General features: G+C 50.0%; 1 protein-coding gene across 1 annotated transcript in view; it reads right to left on the reverse strand.

The window, feature by feature from the left end:
- Positions 1 to 15,055, reverse strand: part of LOC149525490 (stonustoxin subunit alpha-like) — a 166,118-nt gene that overhangs the window by 47,050 nt on the left and 104,013 nt on the right.

Here is a 15,055-nt window from a genome sequence, read left to right on the forward strand (position 1 = left end):
GGGTTGCTGGAGGACGGGGTGGGGGGGATAAAAGGATGTCTGTGGCCTCCCTTGAGGTGAATACGGTCTGTCCCTGTGAGGTGGGTTCTTGGATGGCCCCCTGTTGTGGGATGCCATCTCTGGGCTCCCCTTCTGATACCCCCTTTTCCTTTGTTACCTCCATCCACCTGGCTCCTCTATCTCCCGCCTCTGTTGTATCCTTAGGGTTCCCATCTTGGATGTATTTCTGGAGCTCTTTGGGAAGACCCCCTAGGAGCTGTTCCATTTCAATCAGGAGAACTAGATGATCCATCATCTTCACCTCTGCTCCTGATACCCAGGCATCCCACTTCCTTGTAATCTCATAAGAGATTTGGGGCACTGTCATACTTTGTTTCCACCTTAAGGCTCTAAAGTGGCGACAGGCATGCGCACTGGTGAACCCCATCCTGAATCTGACCCTTTGTTTAAAAAGTTCATAGCTATTCATATTTCCCCTGGGAATTCAACTGCCTCTTGTGTTCGTATCCACTGAGTTGTGATCTCAGCTCCACCATACTCTGGTCTACAGGGATACTGTAGCCAAGACAGGCTCTTTCAATACTTTCTAAGAAGGCCTCAACATTGTCTCCTACCTGGCATATTGTGTATTTCCTGGGCTGGGGAGCAGGATGGTTAATCGGTGAAGCTGGAGCGCTCAGCTACTTAGTTGTCTCCATTTCAATTTCTAACTGCTTTATCTCCATTTCTGCTTCTATTAGTTTCATCTCCATTTTTGCTTGCTTTTGCTTCTCCCCTGCTTCTATTTGCTTCATTTGTAGCAAGAGCTCCATCTCTCAGTTACAGATCTGGGCACTCTCCCACCCTGAAGACAGTGCTGAGGGAGAGGAAGGACTGCCATCTGCTGCTCCAGCCTCCACAAGTTACCTTCTCCCTGGCCTAACATGGACACACTCCTGTCCCCCCATCTCAGGGTGGAAAACTTCCTTGGAGCTGGATGTCTTGCCCTATCTGAGGCTGTTTTCACCTCAGGGTGTTGCTTAGGAAGGGTTGCTCGCTCTAGGGCTCTAGGGCTACTCTGACCAAGGCAAAAGCACACACTGGAATGTTTCCCTGACCCATTCAACCCTAACTATCCATTTGCCCGGATAGGCATGTTGAGGATTGTGGCGGAGTCCCTCCCGCCCCATCTTCTCCTCCCCGAGATTAAAGCAGGCCCTGAGGCCTAGTCCAGCATCTGCAACAGGCCCTGAGGCCTAGTCCACACCCTGAGGGGCTGGGGTAGAGGGGTCCGGGCCCTCCCTCTTCACTGGACCCCAATCCAGGGCCCTAATAGTAGTGGGTGGTTCCCACCACTGCCTCAGCGGGGGGTTCTCCTCGAAATGTGCCGAGCCCACTGGGGGTTTTCCCTGCCCCTTGCCCTGGGTTGCTTCCTACCCCAGACTCGTGACAGACGGAAGTCCCACCTGGCGATGCTGGGCTGGCGGCGGTGGCAATGTCAGCTGGTCCCGTCTCTGGGGCAGCAGCGCAGGGGATGTCCACTGCAGTGGGGTGGGCGGCCCCCCCGGAGTCGGCGCTGGGGGCATGCTCGCCCCAGGGATGGTAGCAGCAACAGCGGCGGTCCCTTCAGCTCTGGTGCTGGCAGCAGGTCGGGCTGGGGCTGGAGTTCCTTCCTCCCCGGCGGTCCACCTCAACTGAGCAGCCCGGCAGCCTTTTGTAGTGAGGCTGCACCGCGAGCATGCCCGGTAGGGCTGTGGGGGAGGGGCGTATTCTACCCAATAGATGGGCTCCCCTCCCTCCTGCTCAGTGCGAGGCAGGCTAGCCCCGTCACAAGGATACAAATACACAATTTGGAATTTATTTTGTTAGGCCTTGTCATGATCATGAGAGATGGCCAGCAGCCTGGGGACTAAGGGGGTTTTATACCTAACCAACATAGAGTTGGCCAATAGGAATATAGGTAGGAATTTCAAACTGGGACAAAAGGATTTTTGGTTTTTCCCTCTCCTGTGTTCTGGGCAGGTTCTCTCCAGCTACTGAGGGAGTCCAAATGTCTCCCTCCAAGAATGGACTCTTCACTCTTCTGTAAGTAGGGTAATGTTTAGATAAATCCATTCGATTTTACTGTTTTATGGTTTGGAATGTGAGTCTGATGTCTGTGCATTTAAAATGAGGTTTTCTCTCTTTTGCAACCAAGTTTGGGCCCCTGGTGGAATTTCTCATGAGTATATTACTTTGTGACTTTACCATCTAGTCATTATGCCTGCAACAGTTCTTTCTTTTTTCTTTTTATTAACCTGGTATTGGTTAATTTTTGTGTCCTGGTTTGTACTTTAGGGGTGAGATTTCCCAAGTGATCTCTCTCCTGATTTTCTTATCATTACTTGGGTGATGGCAGTGGAGTTTTTATTCCCAAAATCTAGATTGTTACAATTTTGGGGGGAAGTGTTTTACCAAAGCCTGGGAAGATAAGGTTTGGGGGTACTTTTGCAGGCTACCACTTCTGCATTCATCATGCCAGAATTAGGATGAAGCTATGACAGGCCTATATATAAAGTAACTGACATTGATGTAGCTAGATCCACTTACTATGATGTCTATATTGCACTGAGAACCCACTGAGAACAGTGGATAGTCTTCCACCGATGTCCACTCCCATGTTCATAAGCTTTCAGGGATGTGGACTACAGAGAAGAATGGAAGATCACCCTTCCTTTGATTTAGCAGATCTTCACCACACCCATTAGTACAAGAAAGAAAGAGCCTGAAGTATGGGCCTGGTGTGAGGCTTGAGGCCTGAACCCAAAATAAGCAAAAGTTGTACTGTGAGCAGCAGGCAGGCTCTGTCAAAAGCGGATGTTTGCCTGTAAGTCAGTCTCTGGGACACTAACTCAGCCTCAATATTGCCTGCATGGCTAAGACACACAGAACACGTACACTTAAAAAAAACAACAAATAGTTTGGTTGTACTTTATAGACTCACAAAACATGTAGATAGGATCATGAACTGTTGTGGGCACAGCCCACTTCTCCAGCAGATGTCACCGGTGGGCTGTGGAACCGAGGTCGAATAGAGGCTGGCCCACCGGGGCTCCCCACTCTCCATTGGTGGTAGGAGGTGCCGCCACTTGGTGTCTGGGTGGGACACGAGGGTGGGGAAGTGGAGCGTGTGAAGCACGAGCGTGTACAGGTGACTCTTTGGCGCGGTTTGGAAGGGGACCGGCTGCAATGCATGCAGCCAGCTCAGGTAACGAGGGGGCGGAGGTCGGGGAGGTACGCGGGGCTTAGGGCCGATGGAGAGATCGGGCGGGCCGGGGGTAAGGGACAGGCGGGGTGCACCCTCTCGCAGAACCTTGTCGAGATAAACTCGAGCGGTGGGCAGCAAAGCGTCCTTCACCACCTCATGCGAATCACCTTGGATGCTGTGTGCAGGTTGTGGGTTATTCCATTTTCCTGATTTCTCTCTCTCCCCTTTTTTCTATTTCTTTTCTTTTTAGATGGATAAGCTAGCCTCCATTTTCCCTGACCTGGAAAGTCTGCATCCAAAATGGCACCGCCCTGCCATCTTGGAAGCCTCATGGAGGGCAGAGCTGGGAGGCACCATGGGAAGTGGGCAGGATAGGAGGCACCATGGGTAGGGGTGAGGGTAGGGGTGGGAACCATGCCGGGTGGGGGGAACCCACCAAGGGAAGGGCAGGGCAAGAGATGGGGCACCTATTAAAGCTATACAGTGATAAAAGCTACTGAGGCATTAAATACTAGGATGTTACTCTCACAGAAGCTGTTTTAAAATCATTCACAAATACATATTCAGATCTGAATCATAGGTTAGAGTAATGAGTAATGATTGACTTTCTGTATTTTCTCCTTCTCTTGCCACTTTGCCAGTTTTTCAATAGTCCTGACAGCAGTTTCAGTGTTTTGTGACACTTTAATTTGCTAATTATTTCTGCACAGAAGTTTATAGTTGTATCAACTTTATATTCAACTGTGCGCTTTCATACCTCCACGTACTTCATGCAGAGCATGAGTATGCGAAGTTCTTAGCATTTGTTCTTTATTAATACTGTGTGGCTACTCCTGAACTAAGGTGGAATAAACTTGTGTCAATGTATTATAGGCATTGTCACTAATGTCAGTATGGTGGTAAATATAGACCTTCTGTTCAGGAATCATTTACAGAAATCAGAATCTGATCATTAAAATAGCCATTCATGTGTGCTCATTGGCTGTTCACAAGCCGTTCATCCTAACTAGTCAGTGTGACGGGATCCCCCTCCCATGCTTTAGGAAATGAACTTTTGGGCATGAATTTGAGAGATTATTTCGTGTAACCATCAATCTTCAAGTCATGATCCACTGGGTCTGTTTATCTTACTCTGTTGTATGTATAATTTGTGTGTGTGAAATTAGACACGTGAAGTGGGGAATACTTTGTGGGTTTCAAATGTGTGAATGAGAGACATGGAGGGTGTTATCCTGGATGTCTTGATGAGCAACTTGTTGCACTGAGGGACGCTTATACCTAAATTTGCATCTGATTAAGTTAATTAAGGCCTCAGTGGAAGTTACAGTCGACACCAGACCTCATCTATCATAGGTGTTTGCTGAGCCAAAATGCCGCAGTAAATAAAAACATTGCTCAATTTAAAGGGGCCAAACCATATACAGGCAGTCCCCGGGTTACATGGATCCGACTTATATTGGATCCCTACTTACAAACGGGGTGAGGCAACCCCACACTAGCTGCGTCTCCCCCCCCCCCCCAGCAGACCGCCGAGACGCACCACGGTCCCGCCGCCCGCTTCCTCTGTGGCGAGAAAAGCTGCTCCACGTCTCCCTGGTCTGCTGGGCCCCCCCACAGAATCCATCCATAAGTATCTCTGTATGAAAACACACAAGGAAATGGGCTTTCATTTTTGCATTAAAGTGATGCACATAGTTAATATGATCCTATATAAGTTACTTTGTATCATCTCTTTACATTTGATGGATCCCTTTAAAAAAAAAACAGGAAAGAAAGGAAAAAGAAAATTACTGGTAATTTGACACCTCTTTATACTTGGAGTTTGAAGGCGACAGTGGGGGAGTCACCCCGCACTAGCCGCTTCCCCCCAGCAGACCAGGGAGACGCGAAGCTAGCGCCTCCCTCCCCCAGCAGACCAGGGAGACGCGAAGCGGCTTTTCTCAGCAGACACCTCAGCTTGAGAATAAAGGACTGAGGAAAGTGAGGTGTGGGAGAATAAAACTGAGCTCTGGAGAAATGTTTGGCTAGAGTTTCCCCTACAATATGTACCAGTTCCGACTTACATACAAATTCAACTTAAGAACAAACCTACAATCCCGGGGACTTCCTGTATTGTAAAAGTTTTAAAGGTACAACAAGAAAGACAGATAAACAGTAATATTTCCCAACCCTAGAAAGATAAGGTGAGAGAAAAGTTCCCCACAAACACAAGGTATACAGGAGCAATAGTTACACAATTCCAGGTGTTGACGATGGACAAGAAGCTCCTGTCTCTCAAACCTTTGGCTAATTAAAAGCCTCTGGTGAAAGACAAGGAGGAGATCCCTCGCAGCAGTGACCATCTGTGGTGCTCTCGACCTCAAGCCTTAGGCTCCTCCCGAGCCCTTAGCGAGGAACAGAGAGGCGATCCCTCGGAGACCCTGGGGACGGGTATGGTGCAGGCAGGTAGTGATGATTCTCATCTGGGGCCTTCCGCTCCTAGATGCAGGAATCACTGGTGGAGTCTTGCCTGGCTCTGGTCTTCAGGTGGCTTCTGATCTTCAGCAGGAACCGATGATAGAAAGCTACCTATCCCTAATACCTGGAAACAAACCTGACGAGCTAAACTCGACGCTCTCATCACGAACAAGTACCTGGCTGCTGGTGCGGTGAACCGACACACTAATCCTAACGGACACACTCGATGACGAAATCTAGCTAACCCTAACTAACTATAGACTAACATAAACAGACAGGAGACAAAAAGGAACAAAGTGGCGCGAACGACACAGACAACTGTTAGCCAGGACTTATATGCACCCTTCTCATAAATATTGATGATCTTTAACTTTAAAATCATTGGACCCTGCAGAGGAAAACAAGGGTCCCTGATTGGGTGCTTTGATAAACATGGTGTAACAGCCTGGATCAGTGTCCCGTGTGCAGCAACACAGTGTGACATGTGCAGCTACTTGCGTGCCCTGTGCAACATTCCTAGAAACTTCTAACTGAATATGAATGCAGCTAATACATATTCATAACTAAACATACATATTAATGAGGTGTCAAAGTGACAGGCTACAAACTGGTAAGCTGTCTTTTTTGTCCTTACATCTGAGCAGTGGTCGGTAGGGAGCAACCTCAACTCCTTAACAAAAAGAATGGGAAAGCAGAGGCCTGGTCTTTTGGCTGGGCTGCACCTGAAGGAAGTGGCTGAAGACTCCAGGGTGGGGACAACCCTGGTTTGGAGGAGCAGCAGGAAAAGAGGTTTTAGGGTGAGTTTGAAGATTCTGTGCTGAGGTTTCAGTGTAGAATTAGCCAAGCGTTTTGTTTCTTTCTGTTTGTAACCTAGTTTGCTCTGCCTGTTCTCACTTATTACCACTGAAATCCTACTACTTGTTCTTCATAAAATCACTTTTATTTTCTATCAAACCCAATATAAATATTTGTTACCTGGGAAAGCAACCAATGTGCACATTCCCCCTTCCATTGTTAGAGTTGACTTACCCGTTCCTAATTCTTCGGGGTCTGATCCCATTGCGGGGAGCATCCCAGGAAGCTGGGCCCCAAACTGCTCTCTCCTCAGATCTGGAGAGGTTCAGTGTCTGTGCTGCTTCTCGGTGGGGGCAGGAATCTCAGTTCGGGGCCTCGGCTGTGGGAGACCAGAGAGCTGGCCCAGCAGGACTGGGTGGTGAGGGGCATCTGGTGCTGGCCACTATCGGCAGACAGGCTACTGGGCTAGAGGGACCTTTGGTCTGACCCAGTCTGGCCGTTCTTATGTACAGAAAGTCAAAAGAAAGGAGGGTTTTTTTCTGAAGGTGGTAAGTCACTTTCTATGAGGAAAAAGTCTTTTTTCCAAAAAAGCTTCTTTTTGGGGGGTCGGGGCAAGAGACGTGTTTGCATGCAGAAGAGAGAGCGTTTTTTAAAAAAAGAGGCCGCCAGGAAATAACACAGGTGCCTGGGTGGCCATGCTAGCCAAAGTAATCAGAACTCTATAGTTCCTGTCTCCTACCTACTCTTAAAAGGGAGGGATAGCTCAGTGGTTTGAGCAGTGGCCTGCTAAACCCAGGGTTGTGAGTCCAACCCTTGAGAGGGCCATTTAGGGATCTGGGGCAAAGCCTATCAGGGATAGTATCTGGTCCTGCTGTGAAGGCAGGGGACTGGACTTGATGGTCTTTCCAAGGTCCTTTCCAGTTCTGAGAGAGGGGCATTTATTTCATTTCATTTTTCAAAGCTGCAGGCACCCTGGATAAGGCTTGTCAGGAAGCTGGCCATGGAGCAGCATCCTGATCACACAGCTCTCCCTGCCATGCACAATTAGAGCAATAGCCAATCAGCAGACTCTCTTACACCATCTTGGCCCTCACAGGGAGCACCACCAGGTCTCCCAGCACCCACCCATGGGCACCACACACCATGTGCCTTCCTGGTCTGGGGCAGAGATCCTGGCCCTCCTGGAGCTGGGGTGGAGGAGACCCTGCAGGATCTCTGCTCCTGGAGGTGCAACAAAGACATTTATGTCCGGATGGCTGAGGCTCTGGCTGAGAGGGGACATCACCCTTGCACCAAGTAAGAAGCAAGGTGAAGGAGCTGGGCCAGGGCCAGGGAGCACAGCTCTCCCTTCAGGGCAGGACCACACCACTACTGCCCATATTACAAAGAATTACACCAAATCCTGGGGGGTAGTGAAGCCCTTTCCTCTCCCATACTGGTGGACTCGGGGCTAGAGATGCTCATGGTCGTCCAGAGCTCCTTGATGAATTAGGATTTCTAATTCAAACTACTGTTACTCCTCATGGAACAAGGTGTACCAGTAGTTTGAATTAGAGATCCTAATTCGAACTACCTACTCCGTCCCGCATGTAGCTGTGGGCACGGAGTTGGGACTAAGGGGGATTTAAAAATGGCGGCACCCAGGAAGATGCAAATGAAGCCCAGGATATTTAAATCCCGGGCTTCATTTGCAACTCCGGTTGCCCTCATTTGCCTACCTAGCTCGGACTACCGAGCTAGTGTAGATATCCCCTCTGAGTTGCAATTTGGTCACAAGATCTCTTGCTTTGAAAGCCAGTCTTTGGTGTGGGTTCTGGCATGGCTTAGGTCAGTGTTTCCCAATTTTATTTGGCCGAGGAACCCTTTTCAGCTTTTCAGAATTTCAAGGAACCCTAGGCTTGTCAAGCAACAAAAAAAAAAAAAAAAGGAAAAAAAAGGTGGGGGGCGGGGGAGGAGAAAGAGACCCACCAATTCATGAAAATCACATTCCTTCCCCAAGTCACCTCCCCCATTTCCCTTCTGTGAGGCCTCATCCGCTCTGTTCCCCTCCTCTACATCACTTGCTATACCCAGCCCTTATACCTGTATCAACCTAGTGAGAGTGAGGTGTGGGGTGGGAATGAGGGATTTGGGAGTAGGAAGGGGTGAGAAGTACAAGCTCTGCGAGGGAATTTGGATGCAGGAGAAGGGGCTGTTGGCTCGGGAAGGGGGCTCCAGGCTGGAGAGTGTTGGGTTCAGGTGGAAGGTTGGGGTGCTGAGCAAGCCAGGGCTTGTGGATGTGAGGGTGCTGGAGCTTGGGCTGGATAGGTGAGGGACTCAGGGCAAGAAGGTTATGAGTATGATGGGCTCAGAAGACAGATTTGTGATGTGTGGGTGGTGCAGGAGTGTTGTGGCAGAAGACTGAAGATGTGCGGATGCAGGAGTTTGGGGATGTAAGAGGCTCAGGACGGGGGTTCCATTGTATGATAGGCTCAGATTTGGGGTCAGGTCGTGCAGGAGTGATATGACGCTGCAATGAAATGGGGGTTTGATCCCTATTGGGGGCTTGTTGGCCTGGCTTCATTTTTAAATAAAATATTATGTCAAACTCAAAAGGTTTTAGCACTGTCTTTATATGTGAGAGGGGTGAGGAACCTGTTTTGAGTCAAAGGTCACTGACCCACAGAAAAGTCAATTGGGGTCACATAGGTAGATCCAAAAAAACAAAGAGAAGCTCCTTCCAAAACCCTCAAGCCTCACTAATGTGGTTCCAAATGTGCTGGTGGGAGTAGGGGACAGAGTGCTAGTGGGTGCTGGGGCTGGGGAGAGGGTGCTGCTGGGTGGAAGGATGCTGGCACAGGTGGCAGGGTGCTGGGGCAAGGTCCTGGGGCAGGCAGGTGGCAGGGTGCTGGGGTCAGAGGCATGGTCTTGCTGGGCACTAGGGTGACTGTCAGGGTGCTGGGACAAGGAACAGGGTGCTGCTGGGTGCTAGTGTGGATGGCAGGGTGCTTGGGCTGGGGCCAGGGCCAGGGTGGTGCTGAGTCCTGGGGTGTGAGGCAAGGTGCTGGGGCCAGGGCGGTGCTAGGGTGGATGGAAGGGCTGCACAAAGCGGGATAGGGATGGGGTGCAGGATCTGGGAGGGTGCAGGATCTGGGGGGCGGAAGGGGACAAGGTCTGGGTGGTAGGTAGGGTGCTGAAGCAGGCTGGATGTAGGGTGTCTGGCCAGCAGGAGCAGATTGGGGGTAGGGTGTCTGGCTACGAGGGAGGGTGCGGGGAGGGGACATGGGTAGGAGTTGGACCTCCCTGATCTGGCACCCTCTAGACCTGACTGGTCCCACATGAGGAGTTTTTGGACCAGGGGAGGTCATTCCAGGGCTCCTGGTTCCCTCCTCCCCCTTTCCCACTAAGCTTCTTTGCAACTTTATCCCCTGCAACCGAACAAAGCTGCCCACCCCTGCTGGTTCCCTGCACTTCCCCCAAAACCATCCCTCACAATCCAAGGGAGCACAGCACCAGTTCCCTGCAGCCCCTCCCAGCCCAGCTGAGCTGCCCGTCTGTTCTGCATGCCCTCCCCCATCCACCTCAGCCCAGCTGAGCCCTGCACTGGTTCCCTGCGTGCCTCCCCCACAGCACAGCTGAGCCCCGTTTCCCTGCACCTCCTCCAAGCCCCACAAAACTGCTGAGCCAAGAGCCAATTCCCTGCCCCTCCCTCCCCTTGAGTCTAGCCCCGGTTTCCGGCACCTCCCTCTTCCTGCAGTCAAATTGAGCTCTGAGCTCCACACACACACACACACGACCCCACAGCCCATTCCAGCTTCCCAGACCTCCCCTCTCTGCAACCCAGCTGAGCTCAATTTCCCTGCACTTTCCCCCAAACCATGCAGACATGCTGAGCCAGTGCTGATTCCCTGCCCCTGCCTCCCTCCCTCCCCTTGGCTGTGTCTACACTGGCACGATCTTGCACCAAAGCAGCTGCTCTTGCGCAAAAATTTGCTGCCTGTGCACACTGGCTGTGTGCTCTTGCGCAAGTACACTAACGTTCTCATGTATGAAATCAGGGCTTCTTCAGCAAGAACTACGATGCTCCCGCTCAGGAATAAGCCCTTTTGAGCAACTGTTCTTGAGCAAGAGGGCAGTGTGGACAGGCAACATGAATTTCTTGAGCAAGAAAGCACTATGGCTAAAATGGCCATCGGCACTTTCTTGGGCAAGAAAGTATCCACACTGCCATAGATGCTCTTGTGCAAAAGCACCACTCGCACATGGAAGAGTGGACGTGTTCTTGCACAAGAAACAACCACTGTAGACATAGCCTGAGAGTTTCCTCACATGAGCAAAATGAATTTTGTGTTGTGCACCAGTATTGAGTTCATGAGGCTTGTTTGGATGTGCCACCCAAGTTATTAATCAATATTTTTAAACCTCTACCTTTTCCCTCTGCTGCCATGTCTCCTCCCCTTGCTCCATCAGCTCCCCTGGTGCCTGCTGCCCCCCAACCCCTCACCCTCCTCTGCTGTCCTGACTCCTGCTCTTCTCACTGTCCTCACTGTCCCCCTCCCCCTCCCTTTCCCTTTCCCTCTAGCGTACCTGCTGCCTTCCACTTTGTGGGGCTGGAGTCTGTGCTCTGTCCCCGGACTCCGAACACACAACTCAGCCATGCAGCGCATTACAGCGCCCAGCAAGTTTAAAATCTCGGGCCGTGACATTATGTCACTTCCGGGCATCTCTCCACCCACTGGTTTGAGCGTGCTGTGCAGGGCAGCAGCAGCCAGAGAGGGGGAGCTCAGGGAAGGTTGCGCATGGCAGGGATGGGTCCGGGGATGGGGGAGAGACACTCTGGGGCCAGGGTGGGAGGATGCGCGCAGGGGGGTTGGGACCCGCTCCAGCTCCAGCTCCAGCTCCAGCTCCAGCTCCAGCTCCAGCTCCAGCTCCAGCTCCAAATATTGCTGGAGCGTGGGCACCACAAGCCCACACAACTCGCCGCCCATACCTCTGCTGGCTAGCTGGATCTCTCTCTCTCTCTTTTTCAGAGGGGGTGGGGGAGCGTTGTCTCCTTGTGGAACCCCTCGTTTTGCTCCGCGGAACCCCAGGGTTCCGCGGAGCACCAATTGGGAAACACTGGCTTAGGGAATATGGCCTTCACCTGGGGAGAAGAGGGTGGCGGGTCCTAGCCTGGGCCTTTTACACCCACCGTGGGATGGACTGGACCGCCTACTCAGGATAAGGGATGTACTGAAGGGAGGGAGGTGGATTGAGTTGTGGCTTAAGGGATAGAACATTTGTCTGTGGAGAAGAAGGAGGCAGGTTGAGCTATCAATTTCCGTCTTCATTCTCTCCAAGAGAACACTTTTCCCAGACAGTAACATGATGCCCCTCCAGTTCTTGCATTCTGTCAGGTTGCCTTTCTTTGAAAGCTTGATAAAGTAGCCATGTTTCCAGTCTTGTGGGATCTCCTCCGTGTCCCAAATTTTCCCAAATAGATTGTACATCTTGTTGACTGATGTCTCACTACCTGCTTGATTGCTTCTGCGGGGATGTTGCCTGGACCAGGTGCTTTTCCACCTTTCAGATGGACAATGGCTTTTCTGATTTCTTCTTTTGTAGGTCTGCTGCTGTTAATTTTCACAGGTACATTTGCAGGTGGTAACTCCAGAGGTTCCACGTCGGCAGGGCGGTTCAGTAGCTCTTCTAAGTGCTCCTTCCACCTACTGAGCTGCTCACTTGGGTTCCTTACCACCACCACCTCAACCAGTACTGGCTGGTCCACTGTATGCCGTTGCCCAGCTAGTTTCCATGTGATGTTGTGCAGCTCTTCCAAGTTTCTCCGTCTTGAAGCTTGTTCTGCTTGTTGTGCAAGGTTTTCCACAAAGTTCTTCTTGTCCCATTTTACAGCCTTTTAAACTTCCCTGTTGGCTTCTGAATAGAGTCTTTGAGGTTCTGCCTGGGCTGCTCTTCTTTTGCTGTTGTTGATTGCTGCTTTTCTGTCCCTTCATTCCTTCACTTTTCTCAAAGTTTCTCCTGTGATCCATTCTTTGTGATGCCTTGTCCTCTTTCCCAATGTTTTATCACAGGTCTCTTTCCCCGCTGTTCCCAACTTTGTTCCATGGTAGCATCCACCTGTGACTATAGCCTACCTGTAATTATGGAATGTAGTTCTAGTATATTTTCCTGTGTAGCTTCTGATTTGCTGTGAAATGTCATGTGATAATTAGGCATGATACTATGATAATACATTTTATTTATTTGTATTTGTATTTGCACTTGGGTTTTTAGACTGGGTTGACTCAACATAGTTTCCAGTAAATTTTAGATTACATGTTAAATCTGTCAAGTATCAGAGGGGTAGCCGTGTTAGTCTGAATCTGCAAAAGCGACGAGGAGTCCTGTGGCACCTTATAGACTAACTGAAGTGTAGGAGCATAAGCTTTCGTGGGCAAAGACCCACTTCGTCAGATGCATGTAGTGGAAATTTCCAGAGGCAGGAATAAATATGCAGGCCAGGATCAGGCTGGAGATGATGAGGTGATCCAATCAAGGAGGATGAGGCCCACTTCTAGCAGCTGATCTGGAGGTGTGAATTCCAAGGGAACAGAAGCTGCTTTTGTAGTTAGCAAGCCATTCACAGTCTTTGTTTAAAACAAAGACTGTGAATGGCTTGCTAACTACAAAAGCAGCTTCTGTTCCCTTGGAATTCACACCTCCAGATCAGCTGCTAGAAGTGGGCCTCATCCTCCTTGATTGGATCACCTCATCATCTCCAGCCTGATCCTGGCCTGCATATTTATTCCTGCCTCTGGAAATTTCCACTACATGCATCTGACGAAGTGGGTCTTTGCCCACGAAAGCTTATGCTCCTACACTTCAGTTAGTCTATAAGGTGCCACAGGACTCCTCGTCGCTTATGTTAAATCTGATATAATTTATGAAGTAAATTAGTTTATTTTGTCAGGGAAATGTCATTATGCTATATTATGGTTAAATTATATGCTATTTAATTTATAATCAATGTCTGTTGAATGGATTTAACTTGTAGATAGGGTAACCATCCATCCTATTTTCAATGGGACAGTCCCTTATCTAATTCCTCTTGCAAGTCTCCTATCTTTTTTTAAAAAAATGCAAATTGTCCTGTATTTTGGGCTCTTGCCCTTCCCTGTTGGTCAGTCACTGTCAGCACAGCTGGAGCAGTCTCCTATGTGTGACTGGTAGATGAATGCAGCAGGCAGTGACCAGCAGGGGGTGCTCTCCAGCAGGATGCAGGGCAGAAATATATACAGCCAGTAGGAGCTGAGGCAGCCTGAGTGTGATAGAGGGGTAAGAGTGTGGGGTTGAAGAGTGTGTATCACCTTTCCAATGCACCCTAAAGCAGACATGGAAGTCTTCCAGACCTCTCAGGTCATGAGGCTGAAGCCCTGATCCTCAGCCTCTACTGTGGGGCTGAAATCTTGATCCCTGGCAGCCCCTCCCACACTAAAGCTTTAATCCATAGAGTTGTCCCCCCGCTGAATTCCCATTTCTTCCCAGCCAAAGCCCTGATCTGTGTTGCCCCTCCCACTGAATTCCCAGCACACATGCACCAGTCCTTGCCTTCTCCCACCACCCACACCAAGCTGGGAGGGTCAGGCCTGAGTCCTTCATTCCCAGGGCCACTTTTGGGGGAGAAGCCTCTGGGGCCCGTGGGCAGAGTTGTGGGGCTCTCTAGCAAGCATAGTGCAGTCCCTGGGAAAGCTCCATACCTCTTTCTCTCCTTGACCCTGGCCAGGTCAGAGGCAGAAGTTGCAAGCATAGTGAAGTGGCTAGATGGGAAGAGCCACCACTTGATATACTCAGGGGAAAATCCCTGGGCTAAGTCTTTAGTTACAAAAGGGAAAAACACCCTTAACAGCTCAGGCATCAATTCCAAATTCCCAGACCAGGAAAACAATAGAATCCTAACGGGTTATCTAAACTTTGCCCTACTTACGCATTGTGAGAAGTCTGTTCTTGGAGAGAGACGGACTTCCCATCCCCCTCAGTCTTGGAAGAAACCGCTCTGACTCAGACAAAGGAGGGAAAAATACAAACTCCTCTGTCTCAGTTTGAAATCCCTACCTGCATTGCTATTGGCTGACCACCCAATACCTGCCTATGTGATGAAGGCCACAGTTAACCCTTTAGTCACCAGGTGCTGGTCAGTTCTCCTAATTATGGCACCCCCTAAATCAGGAGTAGGCAACCCTTTCAAACCAAAAAGTCAGATGACATCAAAATTCAGCATACATGGTTAAAAAAAGAGATTTATAGGAATGTATATTTGTATCACTGTCGTGTCATGTCAGGGAACCCCTGACCCTACATCCCCATCTGCAGCGAGATGTGACTCTCAGCCAGGAGGTAGAGCAGAAGGTTTTATTGGTTCACAAGGACACAAGGTAGCATAGGATCGTTGTTAATGCCAGGACTCAGAGCAGGCAGAGAAGGGTTCCCGGATCCTTCTCCCCTCTTTTTGTACTCTAAGACCCTTCTTTTATCCTAATCCAGCCGAGACTGACCCATTCGCCAGCATGGGTTAGCCCCGCCTATCCTTTGTCTCCCTTCCGGAGCAGGAGTTAGTATCTC

The sequence above is a fragment of the Pelodiscus sinensis genome, chromosome 2, assembly GCF_052426305.1.
Source record: "Pelodiscus sinensis isolate ZL-2025 chromosome 2, ASM5242630v1, whole genome shotgun sequence".
NCBI classification, from domain to species: Eukaryota; Metazoa; Chordata; order Testudines; family Trionychidae; genus Pelodiscus; species Pelodiscus sinensis.